The sequence below is a fragment of the Mustelus asterias genome, unplaced genomic scaffold (assembly GCF_964213995.1).
Source record: "Mustelus asterias unplaced genomic scaffold, sMusAst1.hap1.1 HAP1_SCAFFOLD_106, whole genome shotgun sequence".
NCBI lineage: Eukaryota > Metazoa > Chordata > Chondrichthyes > Carcharhiniformes > Triakidae > Mustelus > Mustelus asterias.
The window spans coordinates 803,966-816,130 of record NW_027590150.1 but is presented as its reverse complement, the minus strand read 5'-3'; the positions used below and the strand labels follow the sequence as shown (position 1 = coordinate 816,130).

The window sequence follows — 12,165 nt, the reverse complement described above, 5'->3', positions numbered from 1 at the left end:
CCCCAGTCCAACACCGGCATCTCCACATCATATGCACCATATAACAACACCAGACATATCAATGTTGTTACGATCCTCATGGTCACCTTATAATAAACACATTCCCACAAATCACAATGGAATAAACTGAAAGACAATGTTTCATTTTTAAACATTTTTACTTTAAAAATTAATCTAAAATTGTCACTGAATCATTCATTAAGAAACAGTATTTGAATAGACAGGATAAATTACACTTTAAAAAGCTCAGACAATAAAAACAGGTTCCACAAAATCACAAACATTTTCCCCCTCAGTATATTTAGCTCTAATTCCAGTTCCAGAGAATTTCTCTGTCTCTGTATTTCCCAGGGGCAGAAAGAAAGTGTTTTCCTCACAGATGTTGTCCAGAGGATGAAGTTTGAGTCTGTGTGTGAAGTTTGAGTCTGTGTGTGAAGTTTGAGTCTGTGGTGAAGTTTGAGTCTGTGGTGAAGTTTGAGTCTGTGGTGAAGTTTGAGTCTGTGTGTGAAGTTTGAGTCTGTGTGTGAAGTTGGAGTCTGTGTGTGAAGTTTGAGTCTGTGTGTGAAGTTTGAGTCTGTGTGTGAAGTTGGAGTCTGTGGTGAAGCTACAAACAGAAGCTGTTCTGTTTCAAATCAAACTGCGGGACTGGGAAGAAAATGATGGGAAGAGATTTTGCAAAGTCTCCTCCCCCACTCCCTCAGCTGGCAGCCCAGCACGCAGGCGCAGAGAGCGCTGCTGAGCCGAGCTGTCCGGAGCAGGCGCAGAGAGCGCTGCTGAGCCGAGCTGTCCGGAGCAGGCGCAGAGAGCGCTGCTGAGCCGAGCTGTCCGGAGCAGGCGCAGAGAGCGCTGCTGAGCCCAGCTGTCCGGAGCAGGCGCAGTGCGGCTGCCGCCAGCGGTCGCTCTCGATCTCTTTTTGGAGCCGCAGCCGCCGGAGAGAGAGGGGGGAGGGGGAGGTCACCGAGCGGCTTCTCGCTCTGGCCGGAGCCGCCAGCCGGTTGCCTGGAAACCTTGGCTCGATGTGGTGTAGGGGGAGGGGAACAATGGGTGGGGGCGGGGCTCCCGTGTCCGCGCGCCCGAGCCTGCGCACTGGAACCACAGGACGTCACATCGGAACAGACTTATTCCTATTGGCTAATTCAGGCTGGGTTCCATTGTGCTGTCACAGTGCGGAAGTTGGCCAAAGAGTAAAACTCCCTCCTCTGCAACATCTGGGAGGAAATCAATGTTTCCCCCTTTCCATTTCTTTTCTCATTCTGGGGGAAATTGGGGACTTGCAGCAACTGAAGGGAAAGGAAGTGAATCCAGGGAGGCTGCAGACTCTGGAAAGCTTACAGACGAAGACCGGATTCAGGAACAGGACGAGGCCCAGGTATATTTTTCTTTCTCTCTCAAAGACACTGACATCCTTTCGTTCCCTCAGTTTGACATTTATTTATCTGGCTAATAGGATAGCCTCTTACCCAATGTTCACAATTAAAGAGGGAGTTTTCCCCCAGAAGAAGGCTAACATTTGAATGAAAAATAAATTTGGATGGGAGAGAGAGATGTTACTTATGATCCCCTATTTTTTGCCTTAAAAGCAGCCACACTGCTGTATATTTCGTTTCCCAGATGCTTAGTCTGAAGCCCATTCTCTCATCTGCCTCAGTGAATATGTCGATGATAGTTTGTAGATCAGACAGGTATTTTTTTCATTCATTTGTGGGACATGGTGTCGCGAGCTGGCCAACATTTATTGCCCATCCCCATTACCTGAGGGCATTTGAGAGTTAACCACATTGCTGTGGCTCTGGAGTTACATGTAGGCCAGACCAGGTGAGAACAGCAGATTTCCTTCCCTAAAGGACATTAGTGAACCAGATGGGTTTTTCTGACAGTCGACAATGGTTTCATGGTCATCAGTAGGTTCTTAATTTTTAAAATTAAATTCAAATTCCACCATCTGCCATGGGAGGATTCAAACCCGGGGTCCCCAAAACATTAGCTGAGTTTCTGGATTAATAGTCCTGTGATAGGGCCCCGGGTTCGATTCCCGGCTCGGGTCACTATCTGTGTGGAGTTTGCACATTCTCCTCGTGTCTGCGTGGGTTTTCTCCGGGTGCTCCGGTTTCCTCCCACAGTCCAAAGATGTGCGGGTTAGGTTGATTGGCCAGGTTAAAAATTGCCCCTTAGAGTACTGGGATGCGTAGGTTAGAGGGATTAGCGGGTAAAAAAAAAAGGATTAGCGGGTAGGGCCTGGGTGGGATTGTGGTCGGTGCAGACTCGATGGGCCGAATGGCCTCCTTCTGCACTGTAGGGTTTCTATGATTTCTATGATAATACCACTAGGCCATCACTTCCCCCCCCCAGAGTCTGTGTACTGCAGCCTAATGACTGAGATTGGGCTGGTCTTGGTTCTGGCCTGGAGGGGTGGGACATTGAAGGCTTCCCACTGGTCCAGTAGGTTAGCTCGACTCCAGCAGGGAGCTTCATGGTGCTGGGGTGCAGTGTTGCTGCGGGGAAGGTGGGGATGAACGTTCGTGCAATGACGCAGCCCTGCTTGACCCCAGTTTGCACTCATACTGATCGCCTCACCATAGGAAGGACGTGATTGCACTGGAGGGAGTGCAGAGGAGGTTCACCAGGATGTTGCCTGGGATGGAGCAGCTGAGCTACAAGGAGAGACTTGATAGGCTTGGATTGTCTTTTTTAGAGCAGAGAAGGCTGAGGGGGGACATGATTGAGGTGTATAAGATTGTGAGGGGTATGGACAGGGTGGATAGGAAGCAGCTGTTCCCCTTAGTTGAAGGGTCAATAACGAGGGGGCATCATTTTAAGGTGAGGGGCAGGAGGTTTTGGGGGATTTGAAGAAAAATGTTTTCACCCAGAGGGTGGTGGGAGTCTGGAATTCACTGTCTGGGAGGGCAGTGGAGGCGGGAAACCTCACAACCTTTAAAAAGCACATGGATGAGCACTTGAATGTTTTGACAGTTCAAACGCCATCAGCCAAGTGCTGGAAAATGGATGAGTGTAAATTTAGTATAGTTTTGTCAGTGCAGACTCGATGGGCTGAAAGGCCTCTTCTGTACTGTATGACTCTGACTTGTGAATTCGCTGGTGTTTCTGCAGTCGGGATGACTGAGTGAATCCCTTCCCACACACGGTGCAGGGGAATGGCCTCTCCCCAGTGTGAACTCGCTGATGTGTCCACAGGGCAGATATCGATCTGAATCTCTTTGTGCAGTGAGAGCAGCTGAAAGGTCTCTCCTCAGTGTGAATGCGCTGGTGGGACATCATTAGCTGAGAGCTTTTGAAATCCCTTCCACAGTCAGAGCATTTAAAGGGTCTCTCTTGGGTGTGAATGACATTGTGCCTCAGCAAGTAGGGCAACTGACTGAAACCTTTCCCACACACAGAGCAAGTGAACGGCCTCTCCCCAGTGTGAACTCGCTGATGGCTCTGCAAATCAATTATCTTATCATCATAGAAACCCTACAGTACAGAAAGAGGCCATTAGGCCCATCGCGTCTGCACCGACCACAATCCCACCCAGGCCCTACCCCCATATCCCTACATAGTTTACCCGCTAATCCCTCTAATTTACGCATCCCAGGACACTAAGGGGCAATTTTTAGCATGGCCAATCAACCAAACCCGCACATCTTTGGACTGTGGGAGGAAACCGGAGCACCCGGAGGAAACCCACGCAGACACGAGGAGAATGTGCAAACTCCACACAGACAGTGACCCAAGCCCCGGAATCGAACCCAGGTCCCTGGAGCTGTGAAGCAGCAGTGCTAACCACTGTGCTACCGTGCCGTATCCCTTCCCACACCGATACCGCTACCGTATCCCTTCCCACACACACAGCAGGTGAACGGCTTCTCCCCAGAATGACTGCGCCGATGGATTTCCAGCTGAGATGGAAAACTGAATCCTTTCCCACAGTCCCCACATTTCCACGGTTTCTCCATGGTGCGGGTGTCCTTGTGACTCTCCAGGTTAAACAATCAGTTAAATCTCACACAGAACACAAGTACAGTCTCTCCCCGCTGTGAATGCTGCAATGTATTTTCAGGCTATGTAACTGGTTAAAGTTCTTTCCACACTCAGTGCACTGGAACACTCTCACTCGGGTGTGTCTGTGTCTCGGTGCTTTTCCAGTCACACTGATGTTTAAAATCTCCTGAAGAGACAGAACAGAAAAACATTTCTCCTTCTAGATTCAAAGGTCGATGATATTGAGGTCTGGATGAATTGAGTGACTCTGTCAGATGTTGATACGATGTTTGGTTTGAGATTTCTGTCTGTAAATCCTCACCTTCTGATATCCTGTCAAACGAATTTACAAAAGTCATCACTGTCAGTACAGGATAGAAATTCAGAACAGACAATTCTAGTTTCTATGGAACATTCTTTCCTCTCTCATTCCCCAAAAGCTGTGAATCTCCATCCCACACACTCTCCCTCCATTCTCACTCTGCTGTATCTAATATTCACCCTCCCAATTCTCCTGAAGCTGCTGGTTGAGGCAGATTGACAGATCCATGCTCACTGCTTCCTGTCCTGGACACAGGGAGCTGAAAATCTCCATGCAGGCTGCCAGACAGATGTCTATAATACTGGTTAAAAGTGTAATATACAGGACATTACTTGAGTAGTGGTAGAGCAGGGATTTGAGGAAGATTTATATTTAGGGAGAGCACATGATCTGGAACTCACTGCCTATGAGGATGGAGGAACAGAAGATGTTCAATCATTTCAAAATGAAATTGGGTGGGCACTTGAAGGAAATAAAACTTGCAGAGGAATGTTGATAGAGAGATAGAAAAGGACTGATTGGTTTGTTCTCCAGAGAATTAATCTGCAGTCTATAAGATGACGTGGAGATGTCAGCATTGGACTCGGGTGGGTACACAACACCAGGTTCATCAGGTGAGTGGCCATTCACCTGATGAAGGAGCAGCGCTCCAAAAGCTCGTGCGATCAAATAAACCTGTTGGACTTTAACCTGGTATTGTGAGACTTCTTATAAACAGTAAGATGTACAGGTTAGGTTGATTAGCCATGCTCAATTGCCACTTCGTGTCCCAGGATGTGTGGGTTGGGGGGATTAGCAGGATAAATCCGTCGTACTACTGGGAGAGGGCCTGGGAAGAACGCTCTGTTGGAGAGTCGGTGCAGATTTGATGGGCCGAAAGGCCTCTTTCTGCACTGTAGGGACTCTGTGACTTGAGTTACCCAATAGACTCCTTCTGTGCTGCAATGAGTTTATGACTGGAAATATATAATGTAGCTGCAGTAATATATTACACAACTAGAAATAATAAGGAATGGAAAGGGGGAAGAAAAGAAAGTGTTTTACTCACAGATGTCGGCGACAGGAGGAAGTTTTAGGTTTTCTGAAGCTCAATCTTCATTCACTCAAAGCCCGTGCTCTGATTGGCTGGAGGACAAGAGTCCTTCCAGTCCTCCAACTCTTCCCATTGGTCAAAACCTAAGCTTGCAGGTCAGGGAGGGTGGGCACTGCCCCACACATACACAGGTTCCCCTCTCCCTTTGGACATGCGCAGTCCCTGGCCTGGGGGAGGGGGAGGTCACCGAGCGGCTTCTCAGTCTGGCTGGTGCCGTCAGCCAGTTGCCTGGAAACCTTGGCTCCAGGAGATGCAGGGAGAGGGGGTGAGTGGGCGGGGCTCCCGGGCCTGCACACTGGAACCCGGAGACGTCACCGCAGAGCACAGTGATTCCTATTGGCTGATTCAGGCAGGGTTCCATTGTGACGTCACAATGCGGAAGTTGTCCAATGAGCTTCAGAGTGAAACTTCCTCCTCTGGGCAACATCTGGGAGGAAATCAATGTTTCCCCCTTTCCATTTCTTTTCTCATTCTGGGGGAAATTGGGGACTTGCAGCAACTGAAGGGAAAGGAAGTGAATCCAGTCGGTTTCTTCCACACATTATTTGTCCACTGATATCGACATATATCTGTCTGGCAGCCTGCAGGTACATTTTCAGCTCTCTGTGTCCAGGGTAGGACAGGAAGCAGTGAGCATGGATCTGTCAATCAGCTTCAATCAGCACCTTCAGGAGAATTGGGAGGGTGAATATTAGATACAGCAGAGTGAGAATGGAGGGAGAGTGTGTGGGATGGAGATTTACAGCTTTTGGGGAATGAGAGAGGAAAGAATGTTCCATAGAAACTAGAATTGTCTGTTCTGAATTTCTATCCTGTGCTGACACTGATGACTTTTGTAAATTCCTTTTGCAGGATATCAGAAGGTGACGATTTAAAGATGAATATCAAACCAAACTTCACATCAAAATCTAACATAGTCACTCAGTTCATTGGGACCTGAATATCATCGATCTTTGAATCTGGAATGGAAATATTTCTCTGCTCTGTCTGCTTCAGGAGATTTTAAACATCAGTGTGACTGGAAAAGCACCGAGACACACACACACTGAAACATGCACACACCTGAGTGACTGTGGAAAGAACTTTAACCAGTTAAACAGCCTGAAAATACATTGCAGCAGAGAGACTGCACCCATGTTATGTTGTAACTGAACTGATTGTCAAGCCTGGAGAGTCACAAGGACACCCGCACCATGGAGAAATTGTGTAAATGTGGGGACTGTGGGAAAGGATTCAGGTTCCCATCTGCACTGGAAACTCATCGGCGCAGTCACACTGGGGAGAGACCATTCACCTGCTGTGCGTGTGGGAAGGGATTCACTCGGTTATCCCATTTACAAACACACCAGGGAGTTCACAGTGGGGAGAGGCCATTCACCTGCTCTGTGTGTGGGAAGGGATTCAGTCAGTTATCCAACCTGCTGAAACACAAAGTCACTCACACTGATGAGAGACCCTTTAAATGCTCTGACTGTGGGAGTGGTTTCAAATGCTCTGGAGATCTGGTGTCCCACCAGCGCATTCACAGTGAGGAGAGACCGTTCAGCTGCTCTCACTGCACAAAGTGGTTTAGAACATCATCCAACCTGCGGGAACACCAGCGCATTCACACCGGGGAGAGGCCGTTCACCTGCTCTGTGTGTGGGAAAGAGTTCACTCGGTTGAACAATCTGTTGACACACCAACGGGTTCACACCAGAGAGAGACCCTACACCTGCTCTGTGTGTGGGACGGGATTCACTCAGTTGCCCAACCTGTTGAGCCACAAGGTCACTCACACCCAGGAGAGACCCTTTAAATGCTCTGACTGTGGGAGTGGCTTCAAAAGCTCTCGGGAACTGATGGTCCACCAACCCATTCACACTGACGAGAGACCGTTTAGCTGCTCTCACTGCTCAAAGAGGTTTAGGAGGTCATCCACACGGCGGAGACACCAGCGGGTTCACACCGGGGAGAGACCATTCACCTGCTCTGTGTGTGGGAAGAGATTCAATCGATCATGCAACCTGCAGAGACACCAGCGAGTTCACAAGTGATTCCAGGGGTTGGATTCTGCTGTTGGTGAAGTGGGAGGGTCGGACAGATTCTTTCTGCTGGACTGGCCGGTCTCACGACTTTGCCTCCAGTGGGCTGATGCTCTTTGAGCCTGGGAGAGCACATTTCCACTGAAATGATCCACAAAAGCTGATCAAGGACATTTATTTTATCCTGGATAGTAAATAGTGCTTTTCCTGCCACTACAGGTAGATCTGAAATAAACACAGAAAGAACTGGAAAAACGCAGCAGGTCTGGCAGCATCTGTGGAGAGGTAAACAGAGTTAATGTTTCACATCCAATGTAACTCTACTTCAGAACCAAAGAGAGGGAGAAATATAATGAGTTTGGTGTTGGTGGGAAAGGGGGAGAGTCATGTGGATGGTCAAAGAACCACTACAAAATTAATTTTTGAATTCCATAATGGCAATATTAGCTTTTAAAAGCAATGGTGACTAAGAATTAGGCATGCTGGGATTTTTGGTCAACTTATAATTAAAAACAGATGCAGGCTGCAGAGTTACTGTGAGCGATGACCTGGTCTGGGAACTGTGACCTGAAGCTTCCTGTGTTGACCAAATGAACAAAGAACAAAGAAATTTAAGCACAGGAACAGGCCTTTTGACCCTCCAAGCCTGCACCAACCAGACTGCCCGACTGAACTGAAACCCCCTACCCTTCCGGGGACCATATCCCTCCATTCCCATCCTAGTCATGTACTTGTCAAGACCTCTCTTAAAACTCACTACCATATCCGCTTCACTACCTCCCCCGGCAACGAGTTCCGGGCACCCACCACTCTCTGTGTGATAAAAAACTTGCTTCGTACATCTCCTTTAAACCTTGCCCCTCGCACCTTAAACCTATGCCCCTAATAATTGACTCTTCCACCCTGGGAAAAAGCTTCTGACTATCCACTCTGTCCATGCTTCTCATAATATTGTAGAATTCTATCAGGTCTCCCCTCAACCTCCATCGTTCCAGTGAGAACAAACCAAGTTTCTCCAACCTCCTCTCATAGCTAATGCCCTCCACACCAGGCAACATCCTGGTAAATCTTTTCGATACCCTCTCCAAAGCCTCCATATCCTTCTGATAGTGTGGCGACCAGAATTGAACACTATATTCCAAGTGCAGCCTAACTAAGGTTCTATAAAGCTGCAACATGACTTGCCAATTTTTAAACTCAATACTCTGTCCGATGAAGGCAAGCATGCCGTATGCCTTCTTGACTACCCTCTCCACCTGCATTGCCACTTTCAGTTTCCCCAGGAAATAGAAACTAGAAGCAGGAGTTGGCCATTCGGCCCTTTGCGTTTACTCCACCATTCATTATGATCATGGATGATCATCAAATTCAATATTGTGATTTCCTCCCCATATCCCTTGATGCCTTGAACCTCAAGAGCTCGATCTAATTTATTCTAGAAATCACACAGCGTTTTGGCCTCAACTACTTTCTGTGGTAGTGAATTCCGCACATTCACCACTCTCTGGGTGAAGACATTTCTTCTCACTTCATCTCTTTTCTTCAAACTATGACCCCCTAGTTCTGGATTCACCACCATCGGGAACATCGGGAGATGGCTGACATTGAAGGAGACAGTGAATATAGGACAGAGATACATCTAATGTTGTTACATGGTACAGATTAGATATATTATTTATGGTTCTGTAATAAAATACATTTATTATTTCTAGCCTTGTAATATGCCACTGTAGCTACATTATAGAATGAGAGAGGAAAGAATGCTCTGTAGAAACTCGAATTGTCTGTTTTGAGTTTCTATCCTGTTCTGGCAGTGATGACTTTTGTAAAATCTTTTCCAGGATATCAGAAGGTGAGGATTTACAGACAGAAATCTCGAACCAAACGTCACATCAACATCTGACAGAGTCGCTCAATTCATTGGGAGCTGAGTATCATCGGCATTTGAATCTCGAAGGAGAAATGTTTGTCTATTTTGTCTGCGACAGAAGATTTTAAACATCAGTGTGACTGGAAAAGCACCGAGACACACACACATCTGAGTGAGAGTGTTTCAGCTTTAACTAGTTACACAGTTTTTCAAAACATTACCCTTTGGAACCTGGAAAGACGCTACACGTGTTGTGTGTGTGTGGACACCTCAGTTGATTCTTGAATATGGAGAGACACAAGGACACCTGTACCATGGAGAAACCATGGAAATGTGCGGACTGTGGGAAGGGCTTCATTACTCCATCAAGTCTGGAAAGTCATCGACGCATTCACACCGGGGAGAGGCCGTTTACTTGCTCTGACTGTGGGAAGGGATTCACTCAGTTATCCCACCTGCGGACACACCAGCGAGTTCACACAGGGGAGAGGCCTTTTATCTGCATTGACTGTGGGAAGGGATTCACTCAGTCATCCAACCTGCTCGGACACCAGCGAGTTCACACTGGAGAGAGGCCATTCATCTGCACTGAGTGTGGAAAGGGATTCAGAGATTCATCCACTTTGCAGAAACACCAGAGAGTTCACACTGGGGAAAGACCATTCACCTGCTCTGATTGTGGGAAGCGATTCCGAGATTCCTCCACCCTGGTGAGACACCATCAGTTTCATACCGGGGAGAAACCGTTCATCTGCTCTGACTGTGGGAAGGGATTCACTCAGTTATCCACCCTGCAGACACACCAGCGAGTTCACACCGGGGAGAGACCATTCACCTGCTCTCAGTGTGGGAAGGGATTCACTCGGTCAACATCCCTGCTGAGACACCAGCGGGTTCACAATTGCTGACACGGGTTGGATTCTGCTGTTAATCACATCCAGGACTGAACCATGTTCATTCTGACAGTTGGTGAAGTGGGAGGGTCGGAGGGTTTCTTTCTGCTGGACTGGCCAGTCTCCCAACTTTGTTTCCAGTGGGCTGATGCTCTTTGAGCCTGGGAGAGCACATTTCCACTGAAATGCTCCACATACGCCGATGAAGGACGTTTATGTTATCCGGTTGTAAATAATGTGTTTCCCCCCCTACTACATGCAGGCCTAAAATAAATGCAGAAAGAACTGAAAAAATGCAGCTCGTGGAAAAAAATATCCTGGAGCAAAAGAGAAAGGGAGAGGTAATGGTTGTTGTAAATAAATAAAGCATTGGTCCAGAGTAAGTTTAATGGCTGAATAAAGGACAGCCCTCCATATATCTCTCCAGATAAGGCAATTGAAGCCTGATCCACACACACGTGTATGGTCTCTCCCCGCTGTGAATGGTGCGATGTTTGTTCAGGATGGGTAACCAGTTAAAGTTCTTTCCATAGTCAGTGCACTGGAACACTCTCACTCAGGTGTGTTTGTATGTATGTGTTGGTGTCTTTACAGTCACACTGATGTTATCATTTGAAACCCCATTTGGGGTGGCCTTGGAAAGGGTTCAGAGGAGGTTCACAAGAATGATTCCTGGAATGAAGAGCTTGTCATATGAGGAATGGTTGAGGACTCTGCATCTGTACTCGGAGTTTCGAAGGATGAGAGGGGATCTTATTGAAACTTACAGGATAGTGCGAGGCCTGGATAGAGTGAACATGGAGAGGATGTTTCCGTGAGTAGGAAAAACTAGAACTAGAGGGCACAAGCTCAGACTAAAGGGACAATCCTTTAAAACAGAGATGAGGAGGAATTTCTTCAGCCAGAGAGTGGTGAATCTGTGGAACTCTTTGCCACAGAAGGCTGTTGAGGCCAGGTCATTGAGTGTCTTTCAGACAGAGATAGATAGGTTCTTGATTAATAAGGGGATCAGTGGTTATGGGAAAAAGGTTGAGAAAAATATCAGCCATGATTGAATGGCAGACAGACGCGATGGGCCGAGTGGCCTAATTCTGCTCCTATGCTTTATGATCTAAACCGACAGAACAGAGAAACATTTCTCCTCCTAGATTCAAAGCCGATGATGTTCTGGTCGCAAGGAATCAAGTGACTGTCAGATCTGTACGTGAAGTTGGAGATTTCTGTCTGTAAATCCTCACCTAATATCCTGTAAAAGGTGTTTGCAACAGACATCACAGTCAGTACAAGATAGAAATTCAGAACAAACAATTCTAGTTTCTATGGAACATTATTTCCTCTCTCATTCCCCAAATCTGTAAATCTGAATCCTTTTTATTTATTAGTGGGAGAAGTTGGTTTACATTAACATTGCAATGAAGTTACTGTGAAAATCCCCGAGTTGTCACACTCCGGCACCTGTTTGGCCATGCCAAATTCTCCTTCAGTGTAACCAATGTGCCGAACCAGCACGTCTTTCGGACTGTGGGAGGAAACCGGAGTAACCGGAGGAAACCCACGCAAGCACAGGGAAAACATGCAGAGTCCGCATACTCAGTGATCCAAGCTGGGAATTGAACCCTGGTCCCTGGCGCTGTGAGGCAGCAGTGCTTTCCGCTGTGCTGCCCTTTACTCAACACTCCCTCCATTCTCACTCTGCTGTATCTAATATTCACCCTCCCCATTCTCCTGAAGGTGCTGATTGAGGCTGATTGACAGATCCATGCTCACTGCTTCCTGTCCTGTTGTGAGACTTCTTACTGTGTCCTGCCTCATTATTTTGTAAATTGTGTTTGTGAACTGAAATATCACTCACCTGATCAAGGAGCAGCACTTCGAAAGCTAGTGGCTTTTGCTGCCAGATAAACCTGTTGGACTTTAACCTAATGTTGTGAGACTTCTGACTGTGTTTACCCCAGTCCAACTCCAGTATCTCCACATCCTGCCCT

At 47.3% G+C, this 12,165-nt stretch overlaps 1 protein-coding gene across 4 annotated transcripts in view; it reads left to right on the top strand.

Moving 5' to 3' along the window:
• Positions 1-12,165, top strand: part of LOC144484402 (uncharacterized) — a 529,373-nt gene that overhangs the window by 122,373 nt on the left and 394,835 nt on the right. The window lies entirely within an intron of this gene.